General features: G+C 32.6%; 1 protein-coding gene across 1 annotated transcript in view; it reads right to left on the bottom strand.

The window, feature by feature from the left end:
- Positions 1-22910, bottom strand: part of LOC129249048 (uncharacterized) — a 47095-nt gene that overhangs the window by 14583 nt on the left and 9602 nt on the right. Inside the window, exon 2 of the mRNA XM_054888671.1 lies at positions 4147-4224. The gene's annotated coding sequence lies outside the window, so the exon portion shown is untranslated. The remainder of the gene's footprint in view (positions 1-4146; positions 4225-22910) is intronic.

Consider the following 22910-nt stretch of genomic DNA (forward strand, 5'->3'; position numbering starts at 1 on the left):
GGTTGGTTATTTGCTTTCAGTTTCTGAGTTAATTAAATATCAAAAATGAATCAGCTGATTTTTTTACGCTGAACTATTGTAAGCAACGCAATAGTTGTCTGTGTCAAAATGACGTGTTATTATGCATTATCCTTACCCAACGGCTCCAAAAAATAGTGTTGTGCAACAGCGTCAATGCTCAAATACTACGAGAGAAACCTTAATCTCAATCGTGGCGAAAAAGTGTGATATGCCTCGTAGACCACTTTTAAGTGCACATGTGAACGCTGAAGCATTGGCGTTGCTTCAACCAAGTACTCAGCATCTGAAACGCAAAACAATTTTAGACCAGATAGCCACCCAGTAGCAGCCGTACCTTATATGGTATATTTACACATTCATGTTGAATTTAAAACATTCAGGCATATCAGAGTTCTATTATTTTATTTGCTCGTTGAAAATTTCCTGATAGTATTTTTAATTCTAAAAAGTATACATATCTATTAAGAATAGACAAGTCGTTGGCCTACCCTTTATGCCCGCATTGCATTACTCACTTATTGAATCCAAAACAATTGTCTGTTGGATGCCAAAGCTCTTATTTACTTAGATGCATTAGATGGGCTGATAGTCAGATGTTAGTACCAACCCAGTAAACCTTTTGGTTTGATATCAAATTGAGATGCATTTGATAACAAATAATTTTCTTAAACCTCAAACGTTAGTTCTCAGCAGCATCTCAACAAGCTGATTAAAGCGTTTTCTACTTCAAATGTGTTTTATTTTTTTTACGTGGATATTTTTTAAGATATCGAGTTGAGGAACTACAATAGTAAATCACCACTTGACCTCAAAGATATTTCTCCAATTGGTATCAAATGAAATATTTTATTTATTTTATAAATTTAATTGATTCCTTATTTTATTAAATATTTTCAGTATATAATTATATACCATACAACTTTTTAAATAAAAGTTTTGTATATAAAATAAAACGGCAAAGAAAACATAAGTGCTGCCAGAAAGTTCTTAATGATTATTCAAGCATTTTTCTACTCCTGCACCAGTTGATGAATAAGGCTTGAGAAAATTATTAATATCAATCGATGAGGAAGGCTGAAACTCAACTTGAGAACTAAATGTTTATCAAACGTTGAAGAATATTTCTTCCTGTGTTCGCTGGGTATATTTGTGCACATGCCATTGCATATAGTGGATTGAAGTAAATTTAGTTTATAGTATTTTTGTTAAATTATTTTCATTTAATTGCTGCTTTTCGCTCAGTTGACTGCTTAACGAGTATAACGACACGTGAACAAGTGCAAAGTAAGGCATTATTTTAATAAATTTAATATTTAATTGAGGATGTCAGATCTGATATTAACTTGCCAGAAATCGGCACACATGGATACATAGATTTTTGCCTGCCAAGACCTTTGTGTTAAATTTATATTTTATTCAATTTGGATGAGACGTCTTAATATGCGAGAGCTCCAAGGAAAAAAGGCAATAAAATTAAATTTCAAATATTGCTAAGTTCGAAGAAAAAGGGGAAATGAAAAAGTAAGTATCACAACACTTTGGATGCAGAGACGACATGAAAACATGACATAATTATGCTCACCGATTACCTGACAAGTCATAATGCACTATGTTGTTGTGATCTCCAGCGCATAGAACTTTCTATTGAGACAGAAGACGAACTACCATAACTCCCTATACAATAAAACTCCCTTTCAGGTATAAGAAAATTGATTGCCATTGACCATTTAACGGTCAAAAGAGAGTCTTGAAGGCATAGGATACGATTGTCTGTTGCCCCAGAATGCAAATTATGCCCCGAGACTTTACCTTTCAATTTTAAGGAATTCGTCAGACTCTCCATGATCATTGATCCGTCAAGAGAATATGAAGCTATTTGCGTTTCCAGAGTCAATACAAATTTACGATACAAAATAGTTTCCGACTTTATAGTCGCGTTAGCCATTCTTAGCTTCTATTTTTCGGTACTCAAAACTTAGTCATATCACAGCTCAGTTTGATGTGGAGTGCTGAGTGGTTTGATTAGGGATTTAAGTGCACTTTTGAGTAAGCGCCACTATATCTGGGTTGAGGTTAGTTCATGGAGAAAAGGCGGCTAGGAAGTCTTGATGTATTGTATCAAATGGCTGATTTTTATGATGAAATTTTTTCCTAGAAAAATCTGCAGTTGAAGAGAAAACCACTGACTGTTCACGTACCAGCTTCCGTTGCATATCGTTTTTTAAAACCTTCGGTTGGGCACCCAGGTTTGGCCTTTTTACGTCCTGTTCAGATATCTCTTTCACGTCGAAAGCCAAAAAAATCTGACCAGACCCAGGTGTCAAACGGAGGGTTATATGCAAACAAGTGACAATTTTTATGAAAATGTTTTCGTCAATAAAGTGGTGCAAAGGTCAACTAATATATTCAGTATATGGCCACCGCAGACATCAAGGACGATCCTCTGTGTACATTTTGTTAGGTGAATGAGAATAGTACAGAGCTTTTTCTAGGCCACTGTCCGACTTTCGCCCGACATTTTTGGGTTGGATACCTGAGGTTATTTTCATTTTCTTTCCATTGTCAAAATGCTAAATTCTAAAAATTCTTGAGAAAATTTGGGAAGTTTGCACAGGAAAAATTAATCCCCAGTCTACCCGTCTTTGCCTATCCTACAAATATTTTTTAGGTCTTAAGTTGACTGGGTGCTAGGAGAATTTCATACTTTGCTCCATTCCAAGCTCTGTTTAGTGGAATAGGAGTTTCAAAACTAGGAGCAAGTGGCACTCCAATATAAGCGTTACAAAAAAAATCCCCAGCTTTTGTATATTTGTTGAAGATAACCGAACGATGAATGGTGTTAGCCGCTTCGTACTACTGATAAAATTCATCAGGTTTTTAATATCAATGCCTGCTATATCAGCGGGCGTGGTAAAGAAATGAAAGTCAAGATGCTTGAATCTTAACCCTGTGAAAGCAGATCAATTAAGGAGAAGGCGCTAAGATGATTCCACCTCATTCTCCATGCAACTGACGCAAAAAGGAGTCTCACGGCATGTATACCACACGGCGGCCACGGCCTTGTAAGGACACCTACGAAATTCGAGAGCTGAGATTTTGTTAACATCAGCAGATCCCTCGAACGCCTACGATTCACTTGTGGCCAGAACGATTTCGAAACCTTAAAAGTTTGTGTACTTGCCCAGCACTCGCTGAGTTGACGCGAAAGATCCCAATCCTCTCGTTTCGTGGCGTAACTACCTCACAGATCCCCTATCTAGCCAGGTCATCTACCTCGCAGTTTTCTGTGGCATCGCTATGACCAGGTACCCAAATGAGCTTTATATTGAAAATTCGGATGCAATCGAAAGTGATGTCAGGCATTCCTCAATCAGTTTTGAGTGCACCACCATCGAGCCAAGGACCCTGATTGCCGCTTGGCTGTCGGAGTAGATATTAACTTCATGACAGTTATTACACAAGTGAACAGTCGATCAGCTGCTTCTTCAATTGCAGCAACCTCTGCTTGGAATACACTGCAGTGGTCCGGTAACCTGAACCTGAGTCTGATGTGGGGCTCCTTGCAGAATATCTATCATGTAAGTGAATAACCATAAAAAATTCGTTGTATAAAACCCAGTGTCCAGAAAATCCATTTATTTGTAGCTTTATTAAATAGTTTACCGCGAACGTATCGATAATTTAGCGCCATCCAGAAAACATCGGGGATACCAAAAAAATCAAAGGAAATCCGCAAAAATGTATTATTTTGCTCACCATACCCTTGGCAAAAGACAAAAAATGAGATGATTTTTTATATGATACTTTTCTTTTAGATTGATTGATTTTTTTTATAATTCATTGTACATTAGAGTTTTATTTCCGAACACGACAATCGGTATTGAACGGCCGAATAGGTTAACTGGCGAAAATTAAGATTTTAATACAATTTTTTGCATTGCAATACATTACTATAGACATATTTATTTATAGTTAATGCTGCCAAAATAATACTAAAATTTTTTTAATTTTTTGTTAATTATTTTTTTATTTTTTTTAATATTTTGAAATTTTTTCTTAATTTTTTTTAATTATTCTTAGTTTTTTTAATCTTTATTATGTATTTTTTGTATAAAGTGTACTCACTTTTTATTTGTGCTGTGCTTGGCAGTATTCTGCACTGTCTAGGTGAAACTCCATAGATGTAGGAACAGGTCTAGCCAGCTGCAATGGAAGATGGAAAATAAAAACAATTAGAAAAATTGGCACCTTGCAAAACACCTTGCGAAATAAAATTTGATGACCTATTCTACTCGTAAAATAAAATAAGCGTACTTGTATATACCATATATGTACACTTGTGTTCACAATAATAGTAGCGCGAAGTATATTGCAAAATTTTGAATATTTATTTATTTTTTGTTTATTTTTTTTATTTAATTTTTTTATAGATTTTTTTTTTTTAATTTTTTTTATAGATTTTTTTTTAATTTTTCTTATAGATTTTTTTTTTATTTTTTTTTTTTGTATTATTGTTTTGTTTATTTATTTATTAATTTTTTTTATTAATTAATTATTATTAATATATTATTAATTTTTTTTATTAATTAATTATTATTAATATATTATCAATTTTTTGTTGATTTTTTTATTATTATTTTTTTATTTATCTATTCTATTTTTTTTAATTAAAATTTTTTTTATATTCTACTTAATAAAATAATAATATAATTAATATTAGACATTTTTCAATTTTTTTTTATAAAAGCGTACGCATTTTATACTACAATAAAACAATGTAACTTAAAATTTTAAGCTTTGTACAAAATTACAAAAAAGAAAAAAAAATTTTTTTTAATGTTCCTCAGAATTCAAACTTTTTAGTAACAATTTTTCTGGGTATGCAGTTTTGCAACCCATTGAATTCTAGTACAACAAGGTGCCGGTTTAAAGTGCCTACAAATTCGCGTTGACTTTTAATATTTTTTTTTTATTTAAGGTGTTACGTATTTTCTTGCATACAACCAATGCTCGAAAATTTCCTTATGTGGATAAAATGCACAAAAGCACCCGAAAAACAAAAAAAATAAAAAAAAAATATACACGGTTGTCGAGTCACTCAAACTTTGTTGTACCAAAAGTCAAGTGGTTATAAATCTGAATACTGGAAAGTTTTCTAAAATGATTTTTTTTTAATTCTGTACAAAGTTTCAATTTTAAGTTATATGGTTTTATTGTAATATAAAAAGTAACATACAAATGAAATAGAAAATAAATCAATATTAGTATACTTTCGGCGCGCTGCTAATATTGTGCGCACAGGTGTGTATAAAAGGCGCCAATTAGGCAGTAAAAGGTGACCAAATAAGCATAGCCGTAGTAAAGGTGAATTTTGGCAGAAAAATGAAATTAGGTTAATTGTGTGCAATTAAAGTGAAAAAAATTACGACGAAAATGTAGGTAACGAGTAATAAGGAAAAAATTAAAAGGAAGAAGCGAAAGTATGGATTGAGTTCTCTTCTCATTTATTTCGTTTTACTTAGGTAGAGTAAAAAGTTGTGACCATTTTCCACTAAATGTCATTAGAGGGCCATATCTCACTCTCTGCATATACATTGCAACGAGTCACAACACACGGCGATGTAAAAATGGCATTACACTACGAAAGGTTATTCGACAGTTCCAATTGGAAGGGGGAAACAAGAAAATACTACATTGTTCATTATCACTAAGGCCAAAACAAATAGGCAGCGCAAAAAAGCTGGTGTATAGGGAGAATAGAGCAAAGAATGCAAAGAGAACAGCAAAGAGGTGATTCTAACGATTCCGTTCAGGTAATATGAGGATAATTTTTGCGTATTCCAATAGGAAAAATTTCGGCACTTCAAATGAGCAAAAGGCTTTACTTCTTTAGTCAATTTGATATGATGAAGGTGTACGCTGAGAGATTCCGAATGCCTCTGAAAGTTGCACCTATAAGACATTGTTTGGGCTCATTTTCAATTAAACAATGGTTCTGATATTTTCGATACTTGGGACGTTGTTAATGATAAAGGACGGGAATATTTAACCCTCCATTGGTCAGATTTTTTAAAACCTTCAGTTCGGCACCAGTTCAGGCCTTTTTTCGCGCTGTTCGAGGATAAAAGGTTATATCCTTAAATCGATAGAACATTAAATTTTAGGAAGTTGCTTCGAAGCTGAAGTCATTAGCTGTAATAGAAATATGTTAAATTCACGTCCAAAGTCAAAAAAGCCAGTTTGGCCAAACTCGGGTGCCCAGCGGAGGGTTAAAAGTTAATACGTTGCCTTGACACAGGCCATCTTAACTAACTGAATTATAGGGTCGACAGTGACATCCATTCAGAAGTGCTGCAGCTGAGCCCAAGTCTACCTGACTACTGCAGCGTATTTCAAGCTGATTTAATAGCTATAAGAAGCTGCGTTGTGGACCAGGGACTCTTCTGTCTCTAGAGCTATTCTAAATGAGCTGGTTAAGCGGTGCACCACGAATATTGACCGGGTAACTGGACACAGAAAAATTGCTGGAAATTGCATCGCGCATGAGCTCGCTAGAAGAAGAACTGATCTTAAATTAGTCAATTCTGCCAAGTCTGTGGGCATTTCATTATCCTCAAGTAAGTTCAGGTTGGCCTACATCGCGCAAACCAACAGTAGACGAACCATTGAGCCCACTTTATAAGGTAACTAGACAATTCTGGCCTAGTAGGAAAAAATACAGAGCCAGGTCCGTTATATATTTAGACCGACCTTACATTAGTACAGTAGCTAGCACCATAACCAAGTACTTGGGAGAGGTATTGGGTTTCCCTCTAATGACTTCTGTCGAAGCTGTAGGAACGAAGAGGAAATGGACAGCGTTGAAAACTTTCTTTGCCAATATCCCGCCCTTGTCGAACGCATCATCGGACCTGGAATCCGCAACCACTCAAAAATTTGCATCGTTTACCAGAGAGCCGAAGTGCAAACTTGAGCCAACTATACGATGGGTCTCAAGGCTTAAGCGAGTTCCTCTACACTTTCATGTGACAGCCATCAAAATACGACCGATTTAAACGACCTAAAGCTGCAATCATTTACTAAGAATTTCAATAGTCAATTCTAATAATTTTCTAACGTTGTAAGTTCGAGAACGTCATCACGGCAAAAATGTAAAACTTGAATGAATTCTTGATATTGCGGACCGTAAGAAAATTTACGGAGTGTTTGTTTCCATATATAAAATCGTTATGCTCGCATTGAAATCTATCTGCTAGAAGCTTCTTTGTTGTTCACTTTTATTACAATTTCTTTTACTTGTCATTCGTTCTTAACTCAAAGCTTTTTGGTGAGTTTAAGCACTTCTTCCGCCTGTACCTTTTGTACCATCTTTCGGATGGATTAAAGTCAAATTGCATAGGCGGACTAATTTTACTTAAATAACCCAAAAACGTCTCCCTTTTTGCACTTTTAATGACCATTGTTACCATGTTGTTTAAACCTCTGCGAGTTTTCTTGGAATCAGCTTGTCACAACAATTCTCTCAATTAACCCCATACCTTCTATTCCGATTATTTTCCAATGAACTCTGCTCTTGCTCGTTGTCCATACCTCATCAAGTTTTTCTTGGACTTGGAACCATACCAGTTTTGATACAGTTATCCTCTCCAGCCCCAAGCCGAGAAGTATTCGTACAGGCAGCAGTGAATATAGTGACCGAAACTTCTGTCTTTTGAGAAAAATTGAAGGCGCTGCCTTGTAAACGGGTCACTAGTTCAGGCTCAATGGGATTAAATTTGAGCCCACACTTGTTTAGCTAACCTGAAAGCTCTGTAAGTGTTTTCACGTAAATATTTGTGATATTTTTTATTTCCAAAATTATTTTTGAATTTATGAATATCCATCACATTTAAAACACTTCTCTCAGCTGACCTCAAATACTAACTAACTTCGGTTAATAATTCCAACAGACTCATTTTCGGTAGATTTCAAAAAGATTATGCGCGTTTTAAAAAGTGTATTTAGGTTTAAAGTGTGGCCGACTCTCAATGCTAAACGCACAGAATTTCTCCTAGGATGAGATAAGCACAGTATCATCACACTGATTTCAATTATAAGATAGCACTGTCTGAATAGACAAACAGGACCAGAGGATGCGCGTGCAAATACATGACTTCTGCAGGAGTTGTCTATATGAGGAAGAGGAAGAGAAGATCACACGCCTTTTGAACCACTGTCCTGCTCTATCCAGACGTACGAGTAGACTCACCATTTTAGGTATACAATTCTTTAATCTTAGCTCTGTAGAAATCAAGGATCTTCTAAAATTTCTGAAAAATACACACAGGTTTTAGAAGAGATAGGGAAAAGTTCCCCACGCGGCATTACAATGGGCTATGAGCCTAACTATGTCCCCATAGTGGATAAACGCTTCAGCCTAACCTAACCTTGGGTTAAAAGTAAGGTGAAATTAATTAAGATTATGTAAACAAAGAACAGCTTCTCACTGCCAAGAAAATATTGGATTTTTACTCCAGTCTTGTCATAGTCAGACAGTTAAAACACGAAAAGGATTAAGGGAGCCTCTTATCAGTGACTTCAAAGAAATGTGTTGTTTCTCAATTTTTTTTTTGAGGCGAAAAAGCGATACACTGGAATAATTTTTTGCATTTATTTGAAGGCATGATTGAAGAGTAATAAATAATTTTTTAACATAAATAAAAAAACAAAATGGCGGGCATATGAGGGATCTCGCACAGCTTCTCGTTGCGCGCTAGTAAAACGGCGTGTACGATTGCGGTCGTAGTTTTCCCCTGAAGAAAAATATTGTCTTATTCAGAAGGCTTTCCCGCATATAATAGACTACTCCTGAGACTAAAAATACGAAAAAATAAACACACAATTAATTATTGAAAAAAGTGTTTTTTTTTCGCTTTTTTTTCAAAAAAGGTGTTAAATAACATTAAAAAATTATTTTTTTATGAGAAAATGTGTTTCAAAGTTTTCAGAAGGTAGACGAGCTCGCCTGACGAGGTACCGTTCCACAGGCCTGTAACTCCGAAATCACTTTGAATTCCGCTATAAAATTTTGAGAGCATATTCTCCTATAATATATCTATCGATTGCAGTAAAAAAAAATCGATTTTTTGAAGCCCCCTTAAGGGGAATAGTTTATCCGTTAGGTAAGTATAGCTCACTTAATTGGTTAGAAGAGAAAATGTCCTTTAAAGAATTAAGTATATTACGGGTTGGGAAGGCATAAAAGCAAATCAAAAAATATAAAATGTGGCGCAAAATTAATCACCCTATCAGAAGATTTATAATTTTTACAAACAACGTCATACAAGTATGTCAATCATATTTGACACTTCTGAAATAGACAGCTACAGCATACAAACAGACGAGCAATGGAGCGCGTAAAGGTCAAAATAAGGATTGACATCACTCAAAATATTTTTCTTTCAATTTAGTAACAAAAACAAGTATTAAAAAAAAATTGGATGATTAGTTTTGCGCCACCCTATCGGAATATTTAGTTTTTTTTTGCTAACGATTTGCAGTTTTCTTAAATATCTAGTAAAAAAAATGATTCAAAAACATAATTGGATGATTAATTTTGCGCCACCCTATCGGAATAGGTTAAGATAAAGATTGCCATCACTCAATATATGGGTTTTTTTTTTTAAATTTAGTAAAAAACGAAGTATTAAAAAAAAATGGATGCTTAATTTTGCACCACCCTATCGGAATATTTAAATTTTTTGCTAATGATTTGCAATTGTTTTTAGTAAAAAAATTATTCAAAAACATAATTGGATGATTAATTTTGCGCCACTAAAAACAAATTAGCGCTACAAAAATACGAAATTTTATTTTTTTAATTCTGCAGCAACTTTTATGCGACTCAGAGATTTCACAATAAAAATGTAAATAATGACTCATAAATAAGAAGTATGAGCATACAAAAAAAACAAACAACAGAGAATACCGCATAATTCACTATAAAGATACGAAAATGTCTATAATAAAATTATCGGCTGTTTAACTACATATTTACGTTGACTTTTTTATGAAAGTGAACGAGTAAAGATAATGAAAGTAAATAAATTATAAATGATATTTTCATAAAATTGTTTTTATTTTTAATAAAATAAATACACAACACGCGCATTGCGGTTAATACGCGCAAAAATGTGCATACACATCCATTATACTATGTACACCTCAGTTCGAAATAGTAGCAGTGACCTATGGGAAATCAAACCCTGATCTGTTTAGATTTTAGAAACGACTATCATTTAAATTTTTGAACTTCGAAACATGGAGCCCAATGGTACTTATCAAGGCACATTAAAAAGGTAGTGGCAGGAGAGCAGCTAATTTGATTGTTTTATTCTCTATTTAGTTGGTCTCTAAATTGTCAAATTTTGTTTAAATTACTCTAAGCTGTGAGTTTTTATTTATAGATTTTGAGGGATCAAAAGCAAACAAAAAAAATATTTATTGATCTTGTTGTTTTGCTGTACTGATGCTACCTATTCAGGGTGCCTTACTACTAACTTAAAAATATATTTATTTCTGAAAGAAAAAAACAAAACAAATCAGCTGTTTAACCCATACCACCTTTTGTAAATTTGCCTTGAGGGGTCCGCTAGTTTTTCTGCTACGCACGATTGCAATATGTTTTATTAAAAAAAAAATTTTTTTTTGTTAACTTTGATCCGAAAATAAAAGGTTAGTTGCTTTTAAAATTTGGTCAAAATTATGCTCAGTAGGAAAGGCATGCAAGCTTTTCAAAGATTCACTCGATTGTTCAGCTTAAAAAAGTTTGTGGCTTTGATGCAAGAAAATTCCATCTTTTCGTTTAAAAAGTTGAAATATGAAATTAATTTCAATGTGGACTCATTTACTATTAAAAAAGAAGTAACTCAAGCTTTTTGGCAAACAAGTTTTTATTATTAAAAAAGAGGTAACTGAAGCTTTTTGGCAAAGAAGTTTTTTGGCAGAAGTCCCCTAAAAGTACCATCCTTGCAGCCGAGGCAGGAGCAAGTTAGACTAAAATTCGCCAACGACGAGTTCAATTGAACAGCCCAAAAATGGCAGAACATTGTATTGCCCAATGAAACAAAAACTATGTTATTAGTCTCTAAGGGACACAGAAAATATGCCGTGCATAGATCTGCTGATGCTCCATTTGATCCAAAGTAAATTTCTAGGTCAGTCAAGCACAGAGGCGCTACCAAAAAAAAAAACGAAAAACGCTTGGAGATGCTTCTCGTATCACGACACTGGCTCGGTTTGTTTGTTTAAAGTCAATGCGAATACGCAGTTGTAGTTGTACGTATATCTGTGGTCAACTATATGTGAATGTGATTCGCCTTGCTGATTGGAAAATTCCGTTAAACTGCGTTTATCAGTAAGACAACGAACGGGTAGTAGTATAGGATTTTGTATTGACAGTCAAGCTGCACTAAAAGTCTTTGCTAACCCACGCTGCTCTTCGAAATTATACGGTGAGACAAAACTGAGCAGTGTTGCAAAGCATAACAAAATTTGCCTTATTTGGGCGCCTGGACATTGTGGTATTACAGAGAACGAGTTGGCTGTTAAACTGGGTTGGCTGAAGGCTCTGCAAGCATATCATGAAGCCCTTTCTAGGTGTCAATTCTGCATCGATTCAACTATGAATTGACTTCATGAGGTTTACCCATAGAAGACGTTGGCTCTGAGTAGCCAAGTGCTTTGTGAAAGAACCAAACAGGAAACTAGCGAACTTTCTCCTAAAACTTAGTAGAAAGGACCTAAGAATACTGGTGGGTGTTATCACAGAGCACAACGCCTGTGATCAGCATATGGCTGCCATGGGACTTTATAGGTAAATAGAACCCCTCAATTGTAAAAGATTTGTGAGATACAATAAGAAGAGCGTGGTGAGTAATTTCTGGCTAGAAATGCAGACGTTTAGTGCTATCAGTAACTGGTGCTCGGTAGTCACTTTGTTTATTTCTATGGCTTTCGTAATATTATTGTATAATAATTTTATTTCTTTTAATAATTGGTATAGCTAACAGAAATTTTCTGCGTGGAATTATCATCCGAACGGTAGGTTCATACTAGGTTTTTTCGTGGTAGAGAAAGTGTTGAATAAATGTAACTATACGTTTTTTTAATAAAATTTTTTATTTATTCATTTTGTTTTGTTGTTTTTATTTATTTTATTTATTTATTTTTAGTTACTTTTTTCTTTATTTGATTTAATTTTTGTTTTTTATTAATTTTTATTTTATTTAATTATTATTATTTTCTTTTTATTTATTAATTTTATCTTTTTATTTAGTTTTAAATTTTTTTGCTTACTTATTTTTGTTTATTAATTAATTTTTTTTATTTGTTTACTAGGTTTTTCTTGAATTATTTATTTTGACTAATTTATTTACTAATTTTTTTGTTTTTATTTTATTAATTTTATTAATTTTTTTTTATCAATTTTTTTTAATTATTTATTTTGATTTATCTATCACTAAATTCGCTAAAGACTTATTTATTTATTAAATTTTTATTATTTATTTTTTTTTTATTGTTTTATTTTTTTTTTATTTTTTTTTGTTCTAATATATTTTTTTCTTAATTTTTTTTATCTATTGTTTTTTTGTTATATTAATTTCTTTTTTTTAATTAGCTATTTTAATTTTCTACCACTAAATTAGCTAAAAAGTTTAATTTCAAACACTTATATTTAATTAAAAAGTGATTATTTATTTTTATTCATTAAAGCATTAATAAAGACGAAAATAATGCATGCAAAAAAAAATTTTGTATTGTATATTTTCCTGGGTTTTATTTAGTTATTTTTGTTGTTTTTATTTATTTAATTTTACTACTTATTTTTGGTTGCTTTTTCGTTATTTATCCATTTTTATTTTTGTTTTTGTATCTACATATTTTCTATCATTTTTATTTTATTTATTTTGATCTATCGCTAAATTAGCTAAAATCTTCAATTTCAATTTTTATTTATTTAAGAAGTGAAGATTTGATTTTATTACTTTAAACATAAATAAACAAGAACGCATTCGTACAAAAATTAAATCATTTTTATTTCAATAATTTTTTCCCAATCAAAATATCGCCACATGTCACTGCTATTATTTCCAACACAGTATTTATACATATATGTAGGGATGTGTGCACATAACTTGCTTCGATCGAAATCGCATCGAGGAAGCACAAATAACAAACAAGTGCATTGCCCAGCTGCAAAAGTTATGCACTTTTATAGACATGCACATGTGCATGTATGTGTGTATGTGTATAGATTATCGAGTGTCAATATGAGGCGCATACACTTCACTATATGCATATGACGCGGTTTAATTACATTGCACTCGTTTGACGTCTACGTATGTAGGTAGGATATATGGTATGTACATGCATATATATTAAATACAGTGGCGGTCACAATGATAGAAGTGCGACATGTTGCAAAGTTCTCAGAGTTTTCTGTGTTTTTTGTTTACTCAATTTATTTTATTTTTTATTGTTTTTATTTCTTCAATTTATTGTATTCATTTTTTCTTCAATTCAATTTATGTGTGCTTTTTTGTTTTGGTTTACTAGAATATAATTCATACTAAATACAACAAAATTCATATAACTCAAAGTTTTAAATTAAAACAAAAAAAAATTATTTCGAAATTTCACTGTTTAGTGAAGTAAATAAAGAATTTTTTATTTACTAAATTTTTTTTTAATAAAATTTTTTTTTATTAAATTTTTTTTATAAAACTTTTTTTATTAATTTGTTTTTTTTTTTTTGATAAATTCTTTTTATTATAAAATTTTTTTTATAAAATTTTTTTCTTATAACATTTTTTTTTGTTATTAAATTTTCTTTATTTATTAAATTTTTTCATTTTTTTTTTCATTAAATTGATTTATATTTCTATTCAATTTATTTATTGGTCGTTATAAGAATATATTGTATGTAGTTGATACTACAACGAAACTCAAAGTTTCAAATTGAAAAAAAAAAGTCTTTGAAGATTCAGGAATTTTCATGCGATTCAAACAAATTTTCATTAAATTTTTCAACTTTGTAGTCAGAATGTTTGCAAAAACCTTTGTCTTAAATATAACGAATGCGCGAAAGTTTTTCTTAGCAGAAAAACCACAACATTGTGCAAAATAACAAAAAATCAAAAATCAATTGCCTATCCATAATTTCTCTAAAAAAAAATCTGTCTAAATCTTTAAAATATTGATGTAAATTTGTAAAACTTTGTATTTTTTTTTTAATATTTGATACTTGTTTTTATATGGTTTTTTTGTAGTATAAACAACGTTTATGCAGTTGCCTATCCCGAAGTTCTCTAAAAAAAATCTGTCTAAATCTTTAAAATTTTGTTGTAAATTTGTTAACTTTTATTATTTTGAAATAAAAAAATTGAAACTTCGAGTTATATGGTTTTTGTTGTAGTATTAGCTATATTTTATAAAAAAAAATAAAATAAATTGAATAAAGAACAAAAAAAGACAAAACTTTAAAATATGTCGTGCGGCTATTACTGTGACCGCCACCGTTATATTTACGCAAATGTTGGCAGGCAAACGCACGCGCATGTTTCCTATCGAATTACCGCAATGCCTGCTTCACATTCTAATTTTACTCATATTTTTTATATTCACATAGGTTGGTATGCACATAAATATGTACACTTGTGCTAACATCAATAATACAGGCATTTTATCTTTTTACAATATTCGAAAAAATTTTCGTGCTAATTTTTCTTGTTTCATTCATTTTTTATAAAATTACAGTTTGTTGTATGAAAAACAAAACCTTAAAACCCAAAGTTCCGAACTTTGTACAAAATTCATAAAAATTTCATATATTTAAAAAATTTCCCACAAAATGTTGAACTTTTTAAACAAAATCTTCGGAAAACTTAGAGATATACAGTTAACCTATTAAATTTAAGACAAGGCGGCGCAAAAATTATTATCAAATATTGCTTCTGAATAACTTTTTCAGTTAAAAAAAAGAACTGATTTTGGTTGACGAAAATATTTATTTTGGCCTTTACGCTTTTCATTGTTTATCTGTGTGAGTACTGCAACTGTCTAGTTCACAAGTGTCAAATATTATATATATTATTGACGTACGTCGCTATTTTGCAGGATGCTCACAGAGAAAATGTTCAGTGCTATCCGGCTCCTCTAAGCAAGATACTCAAATCGAGTCCGCAATGATGCCAACGGTGGTCGTATGCTGACGCCGTGGGTTGTCTTTTCTTCCAAGTTTTAGAAGAAAGTTCGACAGTTATCTGTTCGCGCTTAGCACAAAAAACTTTGCCGTTCTGCAGAGTTTTATATTGTGGATCATTGCTCTTTATGTAAATTACGTACATAATCGTTGATCCACTTCTTGATTCCTACAGAACTGATTCCGATTATTGGCTCTGGCCCTTATGGGGGAACCGCTGATCCACAGTTGGCCAATTCATCGGCAATTTCATTCCCTTGAACCCCGCAGTGACCAGGAACCTATATAAGTGAAAGCTTATTCTGTCTTGTAACAAAATTAAGCTTCTACTAACATTCTTGAACAATCTTTGAGATTTCCTTTGCGTTCTACAGAGCCTTTAGTACAGCATGACTGCCACTAAAGACTTCAAACAGTTTCCCGCGCCATCTCCTCTCAATTATCTATTCTACTACTTTCAGATTGGTAAAAATTTTCGTTTGGAAAACAGTTGCCATTCCTCTCATAGCATAGTGATACCTATTACTATTGTTTAAGTACCATCCGGCTTCAGAACCTATTTCATTCTTGGACTCATTGGTAAAGAAACTATCCGTCAAATTACTTTGAATGCACTCGGGATTACTCATTGCTCACACAACCAAACATCAAATTTCCTTCCAAATAAAACTATGGATATGAGGTCGCCCTTAGGTGCCAAAAACAGTGGATACTACTCAGATATCATCCTTAAGATTGCTGTGTGTTCCGAAGTTCAGTATAGTGGGCAAAGAGGGTTTAGTATACTGAACTGTTTGAGCGATTTCACATCAAGTGTTCAAAGTGGTTTGGATATTGACATGAATTTTTCTAAAATCTGGAAGGAAACTGAAAACATTGAGATTTATTCAGTAATGAAAATTATTTTAAAGTTTGTCGTGACTATAATAAGAAGGAAACTTTAAAAAATTTTGAGATTTATTCAATGATGAAAATTATCTTAGTTTTTTGTAGTAGAATATTGTTTTTTTTTATTTTTTTTTGTTTTTGACGAGTTTTAATATATATACTTTTTTCATATTTTTTTATTGCATAAAACATATTAAAAAATACTTTTATATTAAAAATACATTATATGTGCATTAATAAAATATATTAAAAAAAATATATAGTTTTATTTTTTGTTCAAATTTAAAAAAACAAAAATTGTTTGTAAATTTTGAAAAACACTCCACCTTAGATATTTTCTTTGTTTTTGTTTCAGTAATAGCTTAGACTACGCGCAGTAATCACTGCAAGTTTCATAAGGAATCTCCTCACTTCGAGTTATATTCGAATACGCACAGCGATTCAGTGAACAAAACTGATGTTACCTGTAGTGGCCGACCAACTGTTGCAGACCCCCCTGTCATTAAGCAGAAGGGACTGGAGGCGGCTGGTTGGACTGATGACATACTTTCTGTTTGTCTGCCCGGCCTTTGCACAAATCAGCCTTGAAGTCTTTGGCACTGATGTGTTGAAAAGCAATCATCTTGGCTCTTTGGTATCACAAGTTCAAGTACTCAGACTTCTTCGGATGTCGGGTAGATTTAAAGAAAATTAGAAATGGAACCCGAGTGCAGTACAATGGACTTAATGGTGTATTGCTAGTGCCGAGTGCTGTACTTGCTAGTGCAAAAAAAAAAAAAAAAAAAAAACTAGGTGGTGCAAAATTAATCACCGCATTGGAAGATTTTAAACTTTTGTAATCGTACGTCACTGATGTTTGACAGCTGCAAAGGTCAAAAAAAGATGTCTACCGCTGAAATTTTTTTTTCTTTAATTAGTGAAAAAGTTATTCAAAAATAAAATTATCCCACCATATCCAAAATATTTGGGTCACTTGACATGGCATCGCGTTATTATATAAGAAAAATATTTTTTCTACGTACCACAAATAATAAAAAAAATTCAAAAATATATGTACTTATGTATGTATTATTTGTTAGTAGAAGTGAAGGTATTAAAAACTCTCTCACCAACTACGGCTACTCTTCTGTCACAAAATTGATTTGCATGTGCAAGGATGATTCCAAATAATGAGGTGTATGCGAGGCGTGGCGTGGTGCTGTTTATGGACGTTGTCGTTTTTGCGTGCTGTGCACAAGCGAAGCCAGTAAAAGATGTTCAAAAAATATGTGTTTATTCAAAAATGTGGTCTATGATATTTACACTGTATGTATTAGTACAACAACAATATGTTCACGGAGGAAAACACTGATTTCTTTGTCTAGCAAGTCAGGCGGTACTACGGTGTTACTTGCCAAAAATATATGCATATATGTATGTATATACTCGTATGTGTGTGTATATTATATACTTAAGTGTACACTTATCGTTTCTGTGCTTTTTTTATATATATATTTTTTGTGTTATGTCAACAAAATTAGCCCGAAAGATTATGCTTTTCTTTCCGCTCTTGCACTTGCTGCTTTAGAAGCGCTATTTTTTGTATGGGTTTTTCTTTGTTTTTTTTGTATTTTACTTTTTCAGTCTTTTTTAGCTTCTCTCCCACTAAATATTTTTTATGCTTTCTTTGTTGTAGTTTTTATTTAATTTTTGTTTGTTATCACCAATCCTTAAGCTGCTGGCTATTGAAAGGAAACGGAAAATAATTCAGAATTTTCAGCTTTTTCAGTGTCACAATGAAATTTAAAAATTTTTTGTGGAAAATATTTTTGAGTTAACAGAAAAAGAAAAAAGAAAACGCACAACAACACAAAAAATGGTGCAAAAAAATTTGAAACAAACAATCGGTTAACTCAAAATGAACTGCCTTCTTTGTATTTTGTGAATGTTCTTTGGCGCTTGAGTGCAATTACGACGAATTGCGTCGATTTGGATTCCGTTTGTAAATAAGAAAATTTCCCCGCCATCAATAAGAAAAACAATATACATATATACATATAAATGTGTACGAATCAAAACGCCGATCAAGGTAAATAAACAAACAAATATTTAATGTGCAATGAATTGACAAAAATTTGAATAATCAGCTTGCAAGTTAAGAACGACAGATTGCAGTAGTGGCATAAGGGAGCTAATGGAAGTTGCTGGGGGAAGCAAAAAGTACTCATCAATGACTTTAATGTAATAAAACGATGTTACTGCTGAAATGGGTGAGTAAGTTATTAAATAATAAATTTATGTATTTTTTCTTTCTTGTTTTCTTCTCGAGAATATAACGTGAAATGACCAAGGCGGCATCGCGCGGTTATACGCATTCGAGAGACGCAATTTTCAAAGGCTGCTGCATAGATCCGAACGAGATTAGGCAATGGTCTGCGCAAAAAAAATTTTACCGCCACAGTTTGTCAACAACGACCCGTGCCTATTAGAAAACTTTATACGAGTATTGGTTTAGATGTATCTGCTCATCGTATAAGTAACGTCTGCACACAAGTAAAATCCTCCAATATTAGTATCCATCCAAAAATTTTCCTAATTCTCAACAAGAGTATCGACCCACATCGGGGATTTCCATATGTCTGCCTGGGACCACATCTTACACACCGACGTTTTCAACATGTATGCTTAGAGCGGCGCATTTCCCCCGATTATCTTTGGCAATAAGATCCCGCAATCTGCCTGATTTTTCTACCTTTGCAGAAAGAAGTGTTCGCTATCTCCAGACGCTGCCGCCTTTTGGAGACTTGTAAGTAATGATGCCTCCGAGACAAACGTATCGCCACGTTTTAAGATAGTCAGCTTCTACTTGACCTTTCGCGGCTTTTAATACCAAAATGAGACCATCTGAATATTATAGAACTAATCTGAATATCGCCTGCATGCAGCTTCAATTTGGGTTCTTGGCATAGAAAGGTTCCCCGAAACGGGGCTGCCAATCAGCTAACCAACTTATTTTATTGATGAGCTTAAATGAAGTTTTTATTCCAGCTCCAGTGGGATTATGAAATGAGAGTATCTACCTTCAACGGCCGCCGTAGCCGAATAGGTTGGTGCGTGATCACCATTCGGAATTCACTGAGAGGTCGTTGGTTCGAATCTCTTTAAAAGCAAAATTAATAAAAAACATTTTTCTAATAGCGGTCGCCCCTCGGCAGGCAATGGCAAACCTCCGAGTGTATTTCTGCCATGAAAAAGCTCCTCATAAAAATATCTGCCGTTCGGAGTCGGCTTGAAACTGTAGGTCCCTCCATTTGTGGAACAACATCAAGACGCACACCACAAATAGGAGGAGGAGCTCGGCCAAACACCTAACAGAAGTGTACGCGCCAATTATTTATTTTTTTTTTTTATCTAACTTCAACTGGCTGCTGCCGCCGTAGCTGAATGGATTGGTGTGTGACCACATAATGATGGAATAGGTTTTTTTTCTAATAGCGATAGCTCGTCGGGAGGTAATGGCAAACCTACGAGTGTATTTTTGTTAAGAAAAAGCTCCTCATAAAAAACCATCTGACGTTCGGGCACGGCATTAAACTTTAGATACTCCCATTTGTGGGAAAATATCAAAACACACACCACAAATAGGAGGAGGAGCAGGAACTCGGCCAGACGCTCAATAAAGGGTGTGAGCGCCAATTATTATTATTATTATCTATCGTTCATTGCACTACTCAAAACGCTCAGTCTCTAAACATCGCAGGATTCCATAAGACGTAATAGAAGTTTTCCTACCCCTTTTCTTAAGAGTCACATCCCAATATAGCCCTGAAATATTTCGATATTCCAACCTACTAAAATTTGTTAACTCTTTTCCGAGCAGCACAGACCGACATGCTCTGATCAAACTACCTTAAAGTACTGTTAGCACACGAATTTCAAGTACGATACAAAAAATGTTGGAAAATGACTACACCCTAGTTTGTTTTGTAGCCATCCAAAGGATAAGAAAAGGGAGTGGGGACAGTATCTTCTAGCAAATCTCAGCCTTGAACCTCGCCTTTCAGTTACTTACATCAGTTTATTGGAGTTGATGGTTCACCGATCATGGACGCTATAGAGCAGCTTGGGGCCGAGAAAGAAAGAAATGTCGTAATCTTTAGCCATAGTCAAGCGACAATTCGAAGTTGGTTTTATCGTCAAGTTCAATTCTGAATCTGAGCTAAACGCTCACCGATCGAAGCTGGTTTTTTCTTCAAGTTTAATCGTGAACCTGAGCTAAGCGCTCACCGATGGCTACGCACGACAAATTCTACTTTAATTGGGGTTTTCATTTCAAAGGAATACAGAAATTGATTGTAGTTTGAACTTTTTTTATTTCTGTAATTTAAATGTATTTAATTAAAATTTTTTTTATTTAAATTTAAATTTCTTAGTTTTTTTTTAATATTTTTGTTTTTTATATTCATTTAAATTTATTTTTAATTTTTTTTTTTAATTTTTATTTATTTATTTGTTTTTTACTTGTATTTATTTTTTTTTTTAACTTTTTTTTTGTTAACAATTTTTTTCATTTCTTTTTTTTCATTTATTTTTTTTTTTTAATTTTGTTTTATTAAGGCAGTAGTCTGCTTTAGAAGCCGAAAAAAGCGTTTTTTTAGCAATTTTTTTTGAAAGGGAAGGAAATGATTGCGGTAAACGGAATTTTAAGACGATAGTGTACTATATTTAAGGTTTAAAAAACAATATTTATTTTTAAAAAATATTGAAATTTTTTAAAGTTGTAAGTATTTTTCTGGAGCGCCTGGAGTCTGCACTTGTAAATCGGTGCCGGTGATGGAGGTCGTGCGATGCATCTGAAACAGTCGAACCAAATTTTTTTTTAATTTTTATAAGTTTCTTTTCTTTATGAACTAAAAAAATACCGAAGAAGTTATAAAATTCCAAATTTTTTCGAAGTTTGAAAAAAAAATTCACTTTTTTAAGAAAAAAAATTGGCTTTAAGTTGCAAAACAAGTAGTTTAAATAATACTTTTGTCCAACTTTTTTAGTTCAAATAGAAGATAATTTAATACTGAAGCTAGATCACTTTGGTTTTTTTCGATCGGACATATATTCTTTTTGCTATCGCCGGCACCGTTTTCTAACACTTGTGAAAATGAAAACTCGAGAAAACGCGCTTTAAAGTTCTGCCTGAGCATTCGCACCTGCTCGACGCTCGGCCACCAAAACTGCTCTAGCTTCGAAAATATGTCGAATTGGCCTCTGGAATTTTAAAGACATATTCTTGGATAGTTTTGGAAGAGATTTAAAACAAAACAAAAAAATCGATTTTTTGAAGCCTGTAAAGCAGACTACTGCCTTAAGGGGGAAGTCTACTGTGACAAGGGGAAAAACAGGCTTATTTTCCGGATTTTATTTCTAACAAAATATTGCTCGTACATAAAATCTATTTAAACTCTTATCTTTATTATATATTTAAATTTTTGAAAAAAAAAATTTTTAAGTCAAAATATTCAAAATGGCCGCTGTGGCACTTCTGCAAGCGCAGGTCCGCTTTTCTTAGGTGCCTAAACGGTGTACATGAAATCTTACGTTTCGGTGATCTAAAACAAAAAAACAAAATATTGTTATCATATACATAGTATTGACTCTCGTCTGACGTAGGATTATGTCGATAAAAAATTTTGGCGTTGAAAAAAAAAATTCTTGAAATTTTTTTCTTTTTTTTTTGCCTAAAATTGATGTTACTATTGTTTATAACAATTTAACAAATAACGATATCAAAAAAATCCTATGTCAGACGAGAGACACTATTACAGAGAATATATAATTAAATTTTTAAGCTGATTCATTTATCAGAACTCGAGATATCGTGTACACCGTATAGAAAAGCGGACCTGCGCTTGCAGAAGTGCCACAGCGCCCATTTTGAATATTTTGACTTAAAATTTTTTTTCAAAAACTTAAATATATAATAAAGATAAGAATTTAAATAGATTTTATGTACGAGCAATATTTTGTTAGAAATAAAATCCGGAAAATAAGCCTGTTTTTTCCCTTGTCACAGTAGACTTCCCCCTTAACAATTTTTTTCATTTCATTTTTTTTTCCATTTATTTTTTTTTCATTTATTTTTGTTTTTCATTTTTTTTTTTCATTTATTTTTTTTTTCATTAATTTTTTATTTCATTTATTTTTTTTTCATTTATTTTTATTTTTCATTTATTTATTGTTTTTGTTTTTATTTTTTGTTTTTGAACAACCCAATTATTGCTGGAAAACAACGCATTGACACTAAAGTTGTTAAAAATAAAAATTTAACAGCTTCGGCTAGGCTAACGCACTGCTTCCACCAAGAACTGAACTGCAATTATAAGCTCTGTTAAGTTTCAGAACTATCAAGCATTTCCACTACAATGCATTTAAATCAAGTAGCTTTGTTTTTTTAACATTGAGGTTTGCTGACAACAGATGGCTAAGAACAGAATTTGGTTTCTATGTAAAGAAGGTAGGTAGAGTCTGCAAGTCTCATGCTGATTATCATTAGCTCTTTTTTTTATATAATGGCGATATTTACTTCGTTTATTACAGGAAATCTACATCGCTGTAAGAAATGAAAAGAAAAATAAATTTTTTGTACAAAAATTCAAGCATACATAACGTGATTAGTGATCTCCCAGTTACTTAGTGAATGATCTGCCTCTTACGGTTCTAGCTACGCTTCTAACTACTCTGCAAACAGTTACAGTTGTGAGCACGGCTACCTAACATTAACATATTG

The sequence above is a fragment of the Anastrepha obliqua genome, chromosome 5 (genome assembly GCF_027943255.1).
Source record: "Anastrepha obliqua isolate idAnaObli1 chromosome 5, idAnaObli1_1.0, whole genome shotgun sequence".
NCBI classification, from domain to species: Eukaryota; Metazoa; Arthropoda; class Insecta; order Diptera; family Tephritidae; genus Anastrepha; species Anastrepha obliqua.